The sequence below is a fragment of the Schistocerca cancellata genome, chromosome 1 (genome assembly GCF_023864275.1).
Source record: "Schistocerca cancellata isolate TAMUIC-IGC-003103 chromosome 1, iqSchCanc2.1, whole genome shotgun sequence".
NCBI lineage: Eukaryota > Metazoa > Arthropoda > Insecta > Orthoptera > Acrididae > Schistocerca > Schistocerca cancellata.
The window spans coordinates 223,124,019-223,140,676 of NC_064626.1; the positions used below are offsets into that span (position 1 = coordinate 223,124,019).

The following is a 16,658-nucleotide window of genomic DNA, read 5'->3' on the forward strand; positions in this document are numbered from 1 at the left end:
GAGGCACTCAGAGCACTGAATTCATCATTATCATGGGTCCAGTGTGCAACTGGTGTTTCAGTGACCACAGGGATCATTAATAGGCGGCTCACAGAAAAGGGTCTTAGCTCATAGTGCCCCTTGCACTGACTACTATTGAGCTTTGTACTCCAGAATTTACTTGTGTAGAATAATATTCAGTGACCAGTGAAGATGTGTCTGGAGATGCCATACAGCAGTGGGATACTAACTACCTGTCACCTACCATACAATCCAACAAACAGGAGTAAAGGTTTGGGATGCCATTTTATGCTAGCTTCTTTGGTTGTCATTTATGGCACCCTTATAGCACAGCAGTATGTTGACAATATTCTATGCCCTGTTTTGTTGCCCTTCATGGCAAGCCATCCTGGGCTTACATTTCAGCAAGGTAATGCCTGCCTACACATGACAAGAGTTTCTGCTGCTTGTCTTCATGCTTGCTAAATCCTACCTTGGTCAACAAGTCTGACAGATCATCTCCGTAACTGAGCATGTTTGGAACATTATGGGCAGGACCCTCAAACCGGCTTGGGATTTTGATGATCTACCATGCCAGTTGGACAGAATTTTGCACAATATCCCTCAGAAGGCCCTCCAACAACTATATCAGTTAGTGCTAAGCTGACTAACTGCTAGCATAAAGGCCAGAGTTGGACCAACACATTATTGACATGCTCAGTTTGTGAAGCTCTTTCTCATGAATAAATCATACGACTCCTCTGAAATTGTAATCATTTGTTTGCTTGTACATTTACATCACATCTATGGATTTCAGCCCCATTCAGATAATTCCATCATGGCATGTCTTTTAAGTGTAATTTCAGATCCATCAAAATATGCTAAGTTTGGATTTAATAGAATTTTACTTAACTTCCACTTCAAATAGTTGTTGTTGGATGATTATCTGTGTCTCGTTGCAGTTAAGACTTTGGTAGCCGAGTCCATTTTTCACTCGTTGGAATTTGATAGTAGCACTCTTAACTACAAATTGATGGACTCAGAAGAATTATTTTGTTTTCCATTATACAGTATTAGTAAAAACCAAAAAATTATATCGATCTTCATAATAATTGTAGTGAACTTGACAAAAACTGAAATACTGCTGGTCAAAGTCTGCACTGAGCTGCTTCAAAATCGAACTTCTCACAACTACCTCTTATCAGAACGCTACAGAGATTACCTCCTGTGATCATTGCTATGAACTATTAAATAAGTTGTTGACAGTTTGTATTTTATTTTACTTTCTTGAGCTCTATACATTAATTAGGTTGCTATTAAAAGTTTGTATTTTACAAAAGATCACATGTATAATTAATTTCCAAATTAAATGGAATTATCTGCCATAAATACAATTTGTAATCTGTTATGGATTTCGTATGGAAACAGTTAATTAACAATGGAATGTCAAGGATGGAATAACAGTAATAGGAAAAGGATTGGTTGCTACTCACTATGTAGAGGAGACATTGAGTCACAGACAGGCACAGTGAAAAGAACTGCTAAACATTTAAGCTTTCAGGCAAAGGAGTTCTCCTTCCAAAATAGAAAACAACCATACATGCACACAACTCACATGTATGTGTCCACTGGTCCCAGATCTGGAGACAGTGGCCATGTGTTTGTGTTTCCTATTTCGGAAGGAGGACTCTTTTTGTCCACTTTTTTTTGTGTCCCAAAGCATAAATGTTTAGCAGTCTTTTTCACTCTGCTTGTCTGTGACTTGACACCACCTTTAAGTGGTGAGTGCCAACCTATCCTTTTCATACTGTTGTTTCTTAATGATGCGTATATTTAATATTTTAATTATAATGTTGTTACTTTTTCACATATGGAGCACGGAAAGAATGATTGATTGAATACCTCTGCTTGTGCTGTAATTATTCTAATCTCGTCCTCACAATCCTTATGTGTGCAATACGTTGGGGTTGTAGTATATTTCCAAAGTCATAATCTAAAGCGAGTTCTCGAAACTTTGTTAATGGGAAGGTTTTCATCTATCTTCAGTATCTCTCTGACACTTTCCCATGGATCAAACAAACCTATGACCATTCGTGCTGTCTTTATCTGTAAACATTCAGTATCCCCTATTAGCCTTATTTGGGATGGGTCTCACACACTTGAGCAATTTCTAGAACCAGTCACATGAGTGATTTGCAAGCAGTCTCCTGTGTAGATTGATTGTACTTCCCCAGTATTCTACCAATAAACTGAAGTCTACCATGTGCTTTACCCACAAACTACTACTTCTGTGAGCTGCTACTGTACTAATAATAAATCTGTGAAACTGTCATCTTTCTCTGTTCATCTTTGAACACGCTGATCTCCAAAACTTCTAGATGAATTTTTGCGGAGTTTTCAAATGTAACTTGATCATAGTAGAGGCTTTAGTTCATCAAAATCAGATGATGGGGGGGGGGGGGGGGGGGAGGGAATGTTCCACATCTCCTCCAAAACAAATGGACCCATTTCAACTTAACTCGGTACACACATATCACTTACTGTCTGGAAGGAATTGGAGTGGGGATAAGAACCACCTACCTATCAAAGGGGTGGGTATGGAAAAGAAGTATAGGCCACGGTGTGCAAATATCCAGATTTTATTCATCCAGTACTTGATAGTGAGAGAACTTAATGACCTTAATAAACTTTACACATAATTTGAAGCTTTTTCTCACTGACACATCACACAAAATGATGAAAGGAAAAAAGTTTATCACTTACTACATTTTTTCTCTTCACACAGTAAAACTGTCATATCAGGGTTGGCTTCATGACATTTACATTGCTTTTTTTCTACTTACTCTGTTCGCAACACATTTTGCAGATAGTATTCACATAATGCTGCTGAATGTACTTATAGAGATATAGATTGGGGGGGGGGGGGTCTAGATGGGCAGAGAGAAGGGAAGGAGGTGGTGGGCTGGTAGAAATACATACTAGGGGAATGCCGGGTTCTGATCTAGGTTACATAATAAAATTGAATAATTAGCTGAAAGTTGTATAAACATGAAATAGAAGTGAAAACTAAGTCCTTATAGAAGTAAACATATGAATAAATGAAGCATTAAATACACACAGTGTGCGAGTAGAATTATGCACTTGTATATTGAAAATGCCAGTTGACTTGATATTGATCACTACAATAAGTGTTATCCCATTTTGCCACATTACAATGTCTTCCTGCAATCTGCTTGGTTTGTCACTCTTCCTTTGCAGTTATTTTCTTTTGCCTGTAACTTTTCATGTGGTGATACAGTAACTGTTTAAGATGTCTGGAAGTTGTTTCTTCCAGTTGCTGATAAGTTATTCAAAATGCTTTTGTTACTGCACACAGAAGAGTGATGGCTCCTCAACTGCACCAACATTTAAAGTATTTTATGAGAAATACACAAAGTAATGAGAACTGGTTCCCATAACCTTTCCGACATGCCTCTGGTGACCTCAGCTGTGCCTGTTTCCCTCGTGTATGTAAAATTTGTCACAATATGATACTTGCCGTTTTTCAAGTTGCTTATGCTCGAGCAGCGTAAACTAAATCCCACACCAAGAAGGCACAACTAAGATGGTGTTCGACCTATACATTTGCTTGTGCTAATGATCTAATATATACAATTGAGCAGTTGACAATGATGTGTATAATCTGTATTACAGGCAGCGAAACTTCCCTGCCTTTGTGCTTTAGCAATCTGCCCTTTATATTACATATTACATTGTGGAAAAGTAAAGTGTCCCATCATTATCCTGGTGATTCCCATTTTTCTTTGCCGTTGTTTCGACTCGTGCCGAGTTCCACAATCAAACAAGACTACAGAACTGTAGAAGTCATTTGGGTTTTTAGGCTCCACCTGCTGCAAATATTTATCTATTTATTTAGTTTTTTTATTTATTATTTACCCCCCCCCCCCCTAGGTGGCTCACCGCTCTTTGGTGGGCTTATGCTTGGCTACCACGAGGCGCCTGTCTTTGCAGCATCTTTTCCCGTCCATGCTGAAAGTCTGTCCTCTTGCTATCCTTTTTCCCCCTCCCTAGAGGAACATGTCTGAGATGTTCTTGGAAATGTGTTCTGCATTTTCAGCAGCCTGACATCAGAACAGTCTCTTCACTGTTTTTCGTTCCTTTTTCTTTCTTCATTCCCCTTCTCGTGTTATTGCTCCGCTTCGGCATTTGAGATTCTTCATTTTCTTCTTCCTCCCTGTGCACTCCTGAAGGCCAGCCCATGTCTCTGACGCATAACAGGTGACCGGGTAACACGTAATTCCCAACCCCGGGTCGACAGGCAGGGTTCGCACATACATGGTACAGACCAGGCCCAGGGAGGGGCCAAAGCTTGAGCTGTTACCTCCCCAAATTGCCAGTTGGTCCCTGTCAGGTGGTCAGAAGGTGTCACCTGAGATGTGAACAATCACCGAAGGCAGGTGCACCCCTGTCTGAGTGGGGACCCCCTGAGTTAGAAGAAACGCGCCATCAGGGTCGTTGGCATCATGAGGGATTTTCTCGCAATGAGCCAGTCATCATCAAAATGGTTCAAATGGCTCTGAGCACTATGCGACTCGACTTCTGAGGTCATCAGTCGCCTAGAACTTAGAACTAATTAAACCTAACTAACCTAAGGACATCACACACATCCATGCCCGAGGCAGGATTCGAACCTGCGACCGTAGCAGTCCCGCAGTTCCGGACTGCGTGCCTAGAACCACTAGACCACCGCGGCCGGCCCAATCATCATCTTCACAGTCTACGTCTACTAAACATAAACAGATTGAGGCTAATGATTCAAACACCCTTCCAGCTGCACCATGGTTCCTTGTGGTTTCACATAGTGGAGCCAGTCAGTCATTTGCTATGGTAAATCTGTTTATTATTCAGAAATCCTCCTCTCGTTTATGCTGTGGTTCTTTGCTATTGGAGACTGTTTCTGATTCTTGAGCACAACAACTGTGTGCGGCTTTGCTCCTACACGGCTATCGTGTTTTTTTGAGGGTCATCGAATGCTGAATTCTTTGGTTTGATCAAGGCAGAAATCCAAAAGTACCTCTCTGATCAGGGCATCACTGCAGTCCATCGGGTGATGAAGAAGGTAGATGGATCCTTAGTGCCCACACACACCCTTTTTCTCATGTTTGATAAAATAATGCTTTCATCAAAGATTAAAGCAGGCTATGGAGTAATCACAGTATGACCGTACATTCCATACCTAATGCGCTGCTGCCAGTGTCATCGTTATAACCACAGTTGAATGTCCTGTCGACACCCGGCCAAAAGTGTGACATGTGGTAGAGATGCTCACAAGGGCGATTGTGCGCCTCCTCCCTGCTGTATCAATTGCATTGGTGACCATACAGCATTCTTCCGAGATTGTCCTGTATATCTCGGCGGTGAGTGGGCTGTCTGGGAGATATGGGTGAACAAAAAAGTGCCTGGCTAGTCAGAAACCTTGCATTTTACCTTCCAGCACTTACAGTACCACTCTCACTCCACAAAGGACATGGCCACGCAGGCACTCAACCTCAAATTTGTCCCCACTGTTGTAAAATCACCCAATGTGACAGTAGCTTACCTGGCTCCTCCTCCACCAACTCTGAAACAAGCCACCAAACTTTTGCCTAAAGGGATGAAGTCACCTGCTACACAATCGGCATGCCAGAGAGGATGGAAGGAATATTCCGATGAAGATTTTTTACATCCCTCCAGGCAACAAACATCTAAATCATCATATGCCACTTGCAAAGGCTCCAAGAAATTAAACAAAGGCAAACAGTCTTCTCCTTCACTGACTCGGAGATCCTCTTCACCAGTGTCGTCATGTGATGCCGTCACCCGACTGACATTAGAGACCCCGGTGTGCATCGCCAACAGTTTTGCTGCCCTGGACTCTGCGAACCAACAGAAGGAGAATGCTGACATCTCTAAGGAGAATGCTGATATCTCTATAGATCTTGTGGAGCAGGATCCTCCAGCCTCTGCACCCTGCAGCAGCGAATCTTCGAAGGCTGGCACTCGACAGCCACCGAAATGACACGCCTTCATTTTTTCCCTTGTCCCCTCCTGCTTTTTCCTCGTCATGAGACTCCTCCAATGGAATGTTTGTGGCCTTTTCTCTTTGTACCGCTTACATCCCTCTGTCATTCGTTGTCACCAGGGAAGACTTTCTCCAGCTTTTTGGGCAATTTCCTCATCCTTTTTTGCTCGTCAGTGACTTTAATGCGCACCATCCCCTTTGGAGCTCTTCCAGGACCTGTCAAAGAGGTGTACTCTTGGCTGATCAACTCAACCTCATCTGCCTTAACACTGGAGCACACATGTTCCTTTCAGGCTCCACACACACACCTGTTCCCATTTGGACCTCTCGTTCTGCACTGCCCATCTTGCCCGTCATCTCAAGTGGTCTGTTCTCTCTGAAACCTACTGGAGTGACCATTTCCCGTGTGCTGTCCATTTGCTGACTCTTACACCACCTATGTGCACACCCAAACTGCTGCTTTCTAAGGGTGACTGTAGGCTTTACCACTTCCTGGCGACATTCGACAAACATCATTTCCCCAGTAATGATGACCAGGTAGAATATTTTAAAAACATTATCCTTACTGCCGCAGAATGTTCCTTTCCTCGTACTTTGTCTTTACTGCACTGTGTCCCGGTCTTCTGGTGTACTGAGGCCTGCTGTGATGCAATTCGCGCAAGGAGACATGTTCTCTGCGTTTTTAACCATCATCCAACGATGGCGAACTGTGTTCGTTGTGAACAGTTACGTGTGCAGTGTTTTCGTGTTTTTCGGGATAGCAAAAATGCTAGCTGGATTTCATTGACTACTTCTTTTAACAGGTCCACTCCCTCTTCTGTCGTTTAGGCCAACCTCTGACAGCTCTATGGACAAAGGTCCATTCCCCAAGTTCCAGCCTGACAGTAGCAATTGGTGTGATAGTGGAACCTATTGCTATCTCCAACAGCTTGGGCCCCTATTTTTCCGAGATTTCGAGCTCCAACCACCCTCACACTGCCTTCCTCCATCAGAAATGAGTGGAGGAGGCTAGAGTGATATCCTTCTCATCTCAGAATTGCGAGTGCTACAACACGACTTTTACTATGAGGGAGTTATACCATCTCTCACCTCATCCCAATCCTCCGCCCCAGGGATGGATGATGTTTACATTCAGATGTTGCAGCACCTTTCTCTTGTGGGCAAGCACTTTCTCTTTCATACTTACTATTGCATCTGGGCTGATGGCGCGTTTCCCAGATACTGGTGTGAAGCCACTGTCATACCCATACCCATGCCTAAGCCCGTTTAGGACAAACACCTTCCTTCTAGCTACCTCCCCATTTCTCTCACCAGCTGTGTTTACGAGGTGATGGGATGTATGATTCAGGCCCAGCTGTTTATGGTGGCTCGAATCTCGCTGCACAATTTGGATTTTGAGCATGCCGTTCTGCAGTTGACCATTTCGTCACTGTTTCAACAGTTTCCTGTGGAAATACCAGACTGTGACCATGGTTTTTGATTTGGAGAAAGCCTGTGACATCTGCTGGAGGACTGGTGTCCTCCATACACTCTACATGTGGGGCTTCCAAGGCTACCTGCCCTGTTTCCTTGAGGAATTTTTAAAAGACAGAGTTTTCAAGGTACTTGTGGCTTATGCCTTCTCAGACACCTTAATCCAGGAAAACAGGGTACCTCAGGGCTCCATCCTGAGCATCGTCCTCTTTGCTATCACCATTAACCCTATAGTGGCCTGTCTCCCACTGGGTATTTCTGGCTTCCTTCTTGTCAATGATTTTGTGATCTATATTAGTTCTCCACAGATGTCTTCTTGAGTGACATCTTCAGCATTGTCTCGATCTTCTGTACTCTCCTTGAGTGACATTTTCAGCATTGTCTCGGTCTTCTTTACTTGTGGAGCATCGACAATGGCTTCCTCTTTTCCACTGACAAAATCGTTTCTATGAATTTATAGCAGCACATTGTTTTCCAGGACAATCTTGATCTTCCGTTCGTTGCGGCTCATGCTCGATAGGATACTTTCTTATCCTCCCATATGTCTTACCTGACCACCTGCTGTACCTGGTCCCTGTGTGTCCTCTTTGTCCTCAGCGGTACTTCCTGGGGAGCGCATCTGATCACCCTCCTGTGGTTGTGCTGATCTCTTATCCATTCGAAACTAGACTATGGGTGTTTCGTTTATGCATCTACACGTCCATCCACCTTACACCCTCTCAATACAATCCAGCATTGTGGAATCCGTTTGGCCAGAGGCGTCTTTCACACTAGCCTGGTTGAGAGTTTGTATGCTGAAGCTGCCGAACTACCTCTGTCATACTGACGTGATATTCTCCTCAGCGGATACGCATGCTATTTGGCTGCCATGCCTGGCCTCCCATCCTATGCCGCCTCCTTCAGTGACTCCTTTGACCATCAGTGTGGGGCACGTTCCTCTTCTCTGTTACTGCCTGGAGTTCGCTTTCAACTATTGCTCCGGCAGTTTAACATCATGCTACTTGCCACTTTCCTGAAGGTGTGTAGGACCATGTTCAACTTGGCCTTCATTCGCTTCCTAAGGACGCTATTCCAGACACACTCTTTCACTGTAAGTTTCTCAACCTTTGCATGGAACTTCACAGTAGTACCTTTGTGTACACTGATGGCTGTTTGACTGACCGTGGTGTTGGGTGTGCCTTCGTCACTGGCACTGGCGATTTTCGGTACCAGCTTCCGGAACATTGCTCAGTATTTACAGTGGAGCTCTTCACCCTGTATCAGGCCATCCAGTACAACTGGCAACACAGGCTTTTCTGTTGTGTCATTTGTTACAACTGCCTCAGTGGCCTTCAGAGCCTCTGCATGCTGTACGCCGTCCATCCCTTAGTGCAACGGGTCCAGGAAAGCTTTCACTTGCTCACTCTTGATGGAACCACTGGGATGTTTATGTGTGTAAGTGCTCACGGCGGCCTGACAGGAAATGAGACCATTGATGCTGCTGCCAAGGCTGCAGTCATCCTACCTAGACCCACTAGTTCTTCCATTCCTTCCGATGATCTCAGTGTTGCCATCTGTCAGCAGGTGGTGTCACTTTAGCATCACCACTTCATGGGAACAAGCTCTGGGGAATTAAACCTCTCCCAGCAGCTCAGCCGACCTCCTCTCAGCCCTCTCGCTGCGAGGAGATTTTAGTTAGGTTGCATATTGGGCATTGTCTTATTAGCCATCACTTTGTGATCATTGTCCTCAACCTTTGATGGGTTGCAATTTCCTGACAGAATGCCCTTTTTTTAACCACTTACATTTTAATTTATGTTTGCCGTCTGAGTTACCTGCTGTTTCAGCAAACAACAAGTGGGCTGTCTACTGCGTTTTACATTTTATCTGTCTAGCAGTATGGTGAAGGACGTTTAATCTCTAGTTCAGGACCTTCATTGTCTCTATGATGTATTTTATGCATACTTCTCTAAGTCCCTGTTTTTAGCTATCTTTCCTTCCATCAGTTGGGCTTAACTTGTATGTAGTCGCTTGAACTCCTTTTTCGTCTTTGTGTTCTGCTGTTTTGAAATTGGGGCGTATGACCCTAGGTTTTTTGCACTCTTAAAAACAAAACAAAAAAGTTATTTACCAGAATAAAAAAGGAAAACATTGAAACATGGATTTTGGCAGAAGGTGAAGTTTAAAGACTAAATGTAATTCACAAATGTGAGAGAGCAGAGACAAGATTTTTCAACCTTGACAAGATGAGTACCAGTCACAGTGCAGCTAATCTGATGTTTCATTTCCATACAAAAATAAGTGTTGTAGCAGGTACTCATCTGATACAGCATCCTCTGTAGTGTAAGATTGCAGTCAGCACTCGGTGGGTTGGATGATCAGGTGATATACTGGTCGAGTGGAAGTTTTTATTCAACTTTAAATACTAATCACCACGTTAGTGATGTGAGGCAAACATGCCCTACTGTGGTGACCCTGAACCAATGATGGTTTGCAGGCAGCTGTTTCCACCCTCACGAAGAGATGCAGGCGTAGGCTCCCTGCGATGCTGATGTCTGGCTGAGCAGTGGTCACCGGCCTGACAGTAGGCCTTGGCCTTGATGTCAGTGGTGTTATCCAGCCTCTGCTGTGATGGCAGTCCATTGTGGAAAGGCCGCACTTGGTGACTTGGGCCACCTATGTATCCACCTTGGAGGCTGGAGGAGATGGCCGTGCATGGGATACGACCTGCTGTCTTCTGGCAGGTGTCGGGTGACAACTGGACAGGTGCGGATGGCGAGTCAGCACCGCTGTGGCACAAAGTCCCACAAGGAGACCCGGTTTCAGAGGCACGGCTGCAGCTGACAGCGCCTACTCTTCTTGTCATCTCCTGTGGACCTGGCGTTGTGGTGGAGCTGCTGGACACTAAATGAATCTGCCTCAAAATTCACATATATTTATACGTCTCTCAGATGCATTTGTTGCACTATTTGTTGCTCTCCTTCCCACCACCATGGAGAAGACCCAGCCACGTGGGTCTTGTTCAGGACCAGTTCTCCACTCTGCGTACTTTCACCTTTGTTCTGTAAAAGTATGTGCTGCTAGACAGGCAATTCTTAAATGCTACACAATTGGTGCATTAAACTTCATGGCTGTTTCCAATCTTCCTTAAGCTCTACAAATTCATTTTTCTCTTATATTGATACTACAGTATTCATCGTACACTTACTATGGCTATCAACAACTTGGGCTCTCTCCTTGTATTGCATAATCTCACATCTTCCAAGAGTCCCTTGCCCTACTCATTATCTATAATACTATGAAACATATTTCACTACTAGGCCTCTTACCACGCTTTCACATAAACAACTTTCAACTCTCCATTCTACATTTAAAAACTAAAAATGAAACTCGCTCTTTCTTAATAATTTATGTTTAACATATCACCTTTAACAATACATTATCTGGCTCCATGAAACTCTTGCTCTTGGCATTTCATCTGTTTATCTCATGATTTTTTTTTTTAACCTTTTGTTTTGGAAAAACTTTCAGAACTTTGTCCGTGGGACAATAGTTGCCCCTTAGCTTTCCCACCAAACATACTTTCAGAACTATCCTCACAAGAAAACACATATACCACTATCATTCACAACACTTTGACAGGTAGTCTCACTTATTCTTCCCACAGTAGGGCTCATTACAGAATGAATTCTCATCAGAATACATGGTTTTCGAATACTCCTCTTCGTCCAAAACAATTTCCTGGTGCCACCTTAGTATATTTGTACCCAATTTAACTGATTTGTCTTGTACAATACACATCCTGTGACAGCTCTACACTGGCAACAACTTCCTGCCGCTGAAGGCTAACTTTGGTGTGATGTTCAAGTACAATGTTTGCTCTAGGGCTCACAGTGTAACCTTCATCCACTTTGTACTCATTGCGTACATCAGACTGCGACTGTTCTGTAAGCAGCTCATTGTGCATATCAGCTGCCTGCCCTGCAAGGCTGAGACCCAGTGCTGGTGCTTACGCTAAATTCTGAACCTCTAGCATATACTCTTAAACAGATTCAGCTCTGTTGACTTGATCATCCACTCTTTACACTCATGTCCTCTTTCTTTCCTCCTTTTCACGCTGATTGTGATGAAACATATGTGCTTGTACCATTTATGCCGCAACACCTACAACACAGCTATCAACTTCTTGTGCAGTCCCTGTGGTACCTAAAACAACATTGCCTGCAGCTCCACTCTTTATGACACAAAAATCACCAGCACGAGCACTTCCCTGTGCTTATGGCCCAGGCTGTCTGGTCTCTCTTAATCATGTTAGTACAGCCAATGCTCATTCCTGCTATCTCAGAGTCCACAATTCCACTGTGTATCGGAGCTGGTACTTTTAAATTACCTTAACTTCAACAATATCATTATTCTCTGCCTTGCATAAATTCTCAGGAACTTGTATTATGACACCATGTAGAATTAATTGGCTGTCCTGCACGAACAGGTAGACTATACACAAGCTTGCTCTTCCCCTGGTCAGCTCCCTCCTTTTCCCTTCTCTTAGATTACTCTCTTCCCTCCTTTCCGTACTTCCTTGTGATCAACATATTCCTCACATCCCAAGGTCCATCTTCAATCAACGAGCCAGTGTGCTCTCCCAAAAGCTTCTCTCTATACTCGGGAGATCTGCAATAAGCTATTTACTTCTCCTTAGCATCAAGTACTTCTAATCCTGTAGACTGCTTTGTATTGTGCATCCTTACTGTAACCACCTTCTCTCACAAAATCCTCAATACCTCCTCTTTGTTAGCCCCTTGTGCTATTGAAAACCCTGCTCACAGTGTTGCTGACCACGACATGACTACCTCATGTCAATTACACAAAAAAAAACTACTTTGACATACCACTATCCTAACACTTCTCAGTGCCTTACATGCTTAAATACTGAGCCCATATTCCTTGCTCTTCACAAAACAAAATCAAATTATCTGAACACTATTAAATTACTCCTTACTGTAACCAAAGTATTCTCACCTGAGTGGCTGCTCATAATTATTCCTATACATAGAAAAAAAAAGACTTAACTTCACCTCCTGAATTGTTATTCATGATTAACAGCTCATGTATTACTGGACAGTGAGCCACACCTCTTGCTCGTGACACCCATATTATGCATATCAAGCAAGTAAAAACTAACACTTATATTTGTGCCACCACAAAATACCATCTTCTTCATCCGTGGATGGTAGTTGTAGGTGTAGTCTACTGTCACCAAATGGTGTGATGATGATCTTGAAAATTGCCTGCTGACACCACTCTGTAGAGTGCAGACGACACTCGTTGTGGTGAGTGTTGGAGTGAGAGGCCTGTGGGCCCAGTGACAGTGATACACTGCCAGTCAAGAGAAATGTTTCATTCAACTTTAAACATACATAACTTCATTTGTAATGCAAGGAACAAACACCCCACTCTGGTGACATTGGTTTACGACAATTTGTAGGTGGATGCGTCTGCCCTGGCAAACAGATGCACGTGTAGCCCAACGAAGATGATATCAGGCCGAACAGGGGTCTGTGGCCTGACAGTTGACCTTGACAGCAGCAGCATTCTCCTACTTTTGCTGTGATGGCATTTCTCTGTGGAACGGCAACACTTGGCCTCCACATGCGTCCACAGCAGGTGCATGTATAGACTGCTATACACGAGATGAGACCTACTGCCCTCCGGGTCAATCCATATCAAGTGGTCCAGCACTGGTTGCTTGACCATGTCAGAAGAAATTCATATTCATTTTGTAAATTCCCCCATGTTTTGTAGACTAAAAAATATTCGTGTAAATTGTTTGTTACCATTTAAAAACAGTGGCCCTTTTTTGTTTCAGGCCACAAGCATTCTTTCACATTTACAAGCATCTGCAGTTTTTTAAATTATTCAGTAATGGGCTGCCCTAGACCTTTTAGATAAGAAGCATTTAGTTCAACACACACTGGACTATAAATTAAAACCACAATCACGTAGCTGAATGTAATTCTTAATATATTTTTAATGTCTCAGAGTTACTGGTCACAAATTAAAAAGCTCAGTTTTTGAACAGTATTTTTCCAAAGGAGAAGCAATTTCTCAGCCTTAATATTTTTTGTGCTATTACTCTACAGAGTATAGTTACTTGTTATACATTATCAATGGTGAGAAGCTCACACTTAAAAAAGTACACTATTTTTAGAAAAATCGATTTTTTGAATTTTTTCCTTCTTTGGCCTACAATATCTTTGTTAGCAGACCAGATAAAAATTCCTTAATATCTGCAATATCTGGACTAATGGATATCAGTTACATAATTTAAACATATCTATGTTCACTTTTTTTAAAATGTGAACTAGAACAGTGTCTTGTTCTTGCCTGATTTGTTTCTACTACGTTGCTCATTGAACAACAGAGAAATTTCTTCACTCAGTTTGGTTGTTTGGTTGAAAATTCAACCAGTCGCAGTTGTAAATTCCAGGGGAGACAGCTTCTTCAGTATATTTTTAACAGGCGTCCAGATTTGATCCTATTCAACGTCTTTAAATGAGGTCCTTAGTCTGTTTTGGGTGGTCAAATGCACTGTGCTCATCTTGGTTTTGACACTCAATATTATGAACCTTGGCAATCCACCACTGTTCCCCATAAACACAAGCCACTATGTCCTTCTTTTGAAGTGCAAGTGGTAAATGTTTTCCACATTGGTGAAGTTCGCTATCAGTGGATGTTGATGTGAACTTACACTTGAACACGTTGTGTGGCTTGAGGTATAAAACAGTGAAAAGATCGGGTGCCCTTAATCTTGTGACAAGTGTTGAATGTTTTTTTGAAGACATTGGTGTAGAGTTCTCATATTTCCCCACATTTTACAATAATATAGGTAATCCCTTTTACTGTTCTTTACAGAATTTAAACGTTTTTTGAGGTGTCGAGATCTGGATTTCATAGGTCCGCTGCAGACTAGCTTTTGTGACAGCTTGCTTTGTTGTTCCCCCTACATCATCATACACATTCTTCCCATGGCATGATGCAAAAAGGTACCATTGTGCATCAAGCCTATGGTCTCCTATGTGAAATGAGATGGTAATAATTTTTTTTGTTTTTATATTGGCTTGCAGCACCTTGGAAAAGTAGATCAGTTTGTTAATGCAAGGATGGCGCCATTTTATGTAGTTTGTTAATTGCAGTTGAAAATCGTGCACTGCTGAAGCATTGTGTTCAAGGTAGTCGCTTATGACACAGAAACTATGAATCTTTAGTTTATCTTGATCTTTATGATAGAACACAAATGGATGAGCTGTGGCCTGTTTGTTTACCCAGTGGTGCCCTCTTACTTCATCTTGAACAACAAAGGACCTGCCAGGGAGCTCACGGTTCTTTTGTGAGTTCGTGTGTGGTGCACACGGGACCCCGAGGCCAATTCTTCCTTCCCTGACTGCAATTCCTTTTCCCTGCCCTCCCTCCTCCTCCTCGTTCCTTCTCCGTTACCACCTCGTGCCCCTCTCTTAGTGTTGTGATTTATGTTGACCTGGCTATCCACTTGGTTTCCTGTATTGGTTGCAATATTGTTCCTTTTGCCTGTTCTTTCATCCTTTTTGGCATTTAGGTCCCCACTGTAAGTTTGACCTCCACTTCAAAATTTCCAGTTTTTAGTATGAGCCACATGGGTAAGAACTCCCTCCCTAAAATCTGCGGTGTGGATTCCTCTCCCCCCCCCCCCCCTTCCTTCCCCTCTTCCTTGCCCACTGTAGCCCCCGTCCACACTGCTAGGTCACCAGCATGTGTAGCCACTCCATGTGGTGGGGCTGTTATGTACCCATATGGCTGAGCCCTCTTACAACACAGGGATCACACTACTGATACCTGAGCTGTTCCCTCCCCATGTATGCGAAGGGGTGGTCGCTTGTCTTCTTGGAGCATCGGAACTCCCGGCAGTGGCCACTGTCCCAGATGACCCTTGCTGTGGCTGGTGGGGCCCATGGTCGGAGGAGGGGGGGGGGGGGTTATCAGGGCAGATGCTTGGCGTATGAAATGTATCAAGCTGCAAAAATATGGCCGTCTCTTCAAATGGTGAAAGCTCATAGAACACTGCTTCGTATGACCCTGCAACCTTCCCTTCCCTTCCCTTCCCTGGCTACACCATGGGAGGAGGGCCAGGCTCGCCATCTTCGGATGGAATCCTTTCCCCATTACCTCGTCTATACTAGGATGGATGGAGACACATTCACCGGCACAAACCCATTGTTTTTCATGGAAAATATAGAGGACAAGTTTGCTGAATTGGAGTCTCTTAGTAAGATGCGGTCGGACTCCCTGTTGATCAGAGCTTCTTCTGCCACCCAATCTGCAGCTCCTCATACCTGTCATTGCCTTTGCAATGTCCCAGTGTCTATCACTCCTCATCAATCTCTGAATATGGACCAGAAAGTAATTTTTCATAAGGACCACAGCCTGCAAACTGATTAGGAACTCTGGGCTAATCTGGAGCGGCGTGTCATTCATTTTGTTTGATGTGTGCAGAAGGGTCACAAAGACAACCACACCGATACCGCTGCCTTCATTCTGGCTCTCGAGGGGGTACCCTCCCAGAGAAGGTCAAGGTTATGCGCTACAGAAGTGACGTGAAGGCGTATGTCCCTCCATCTATACGGTGCTTTCGTTTTGGGCACGTCTTCCCACTGTATGATGGAAGCTTTGTGTGGTGACTTTTGCTGCCACCCTCTCCATGAGGGAAGCCCTGTATTCCACCACCTGTGTGTGTCAATTGTACTGACTGCCTCTCCCCTCACTTGCTGGATTGCCTGGCTTACAAAAGAGAGAAGAAGATCCAAGAATACAAGTCCCTGGATTGCCTGTCTTATGCTGAGGCTCACCAAAAGTATGAGAGGCTCCATCCAGTTTCACTATCTTCAACTTTTGCCTCTGTTACTTCATTTCCTCCTCCTCCTCCTCCTCTTCCTCCTCCCTCGTCCTTACCTCAGCCACGTGCCTCTCTCCCCTCCCTCTCCCATGCAGTTCCCACAGTTATGTACCCATATGGCTGATAACACAGGCATCACGCTACTGATAACTGAGCTGTTCCCTCCCTGTCAGGGAGCTGCTGCCCCTCCCCGGCCGAAAAGTGGCCCCCTTCTTCGGCAGCTGCTGGTGATTGGGCTCC

The 16,658-nt window shown here is 43.8% G+C and overlaps 1 protein-coding gene across 1 annotated transcript in view; it reads left to right on the forward strand.

Moving 5' to 3' along the window:
• Positions 1-16,658, forward strand: part of LOC126169612 (Fanconi anemia group I protein-like) — a 277,334-nt gene that overhangs the window by 16,721 nt on the left and 243,955 nt on the right. The gene's annotated exons all lie outside the window — the stretch shown is intronic.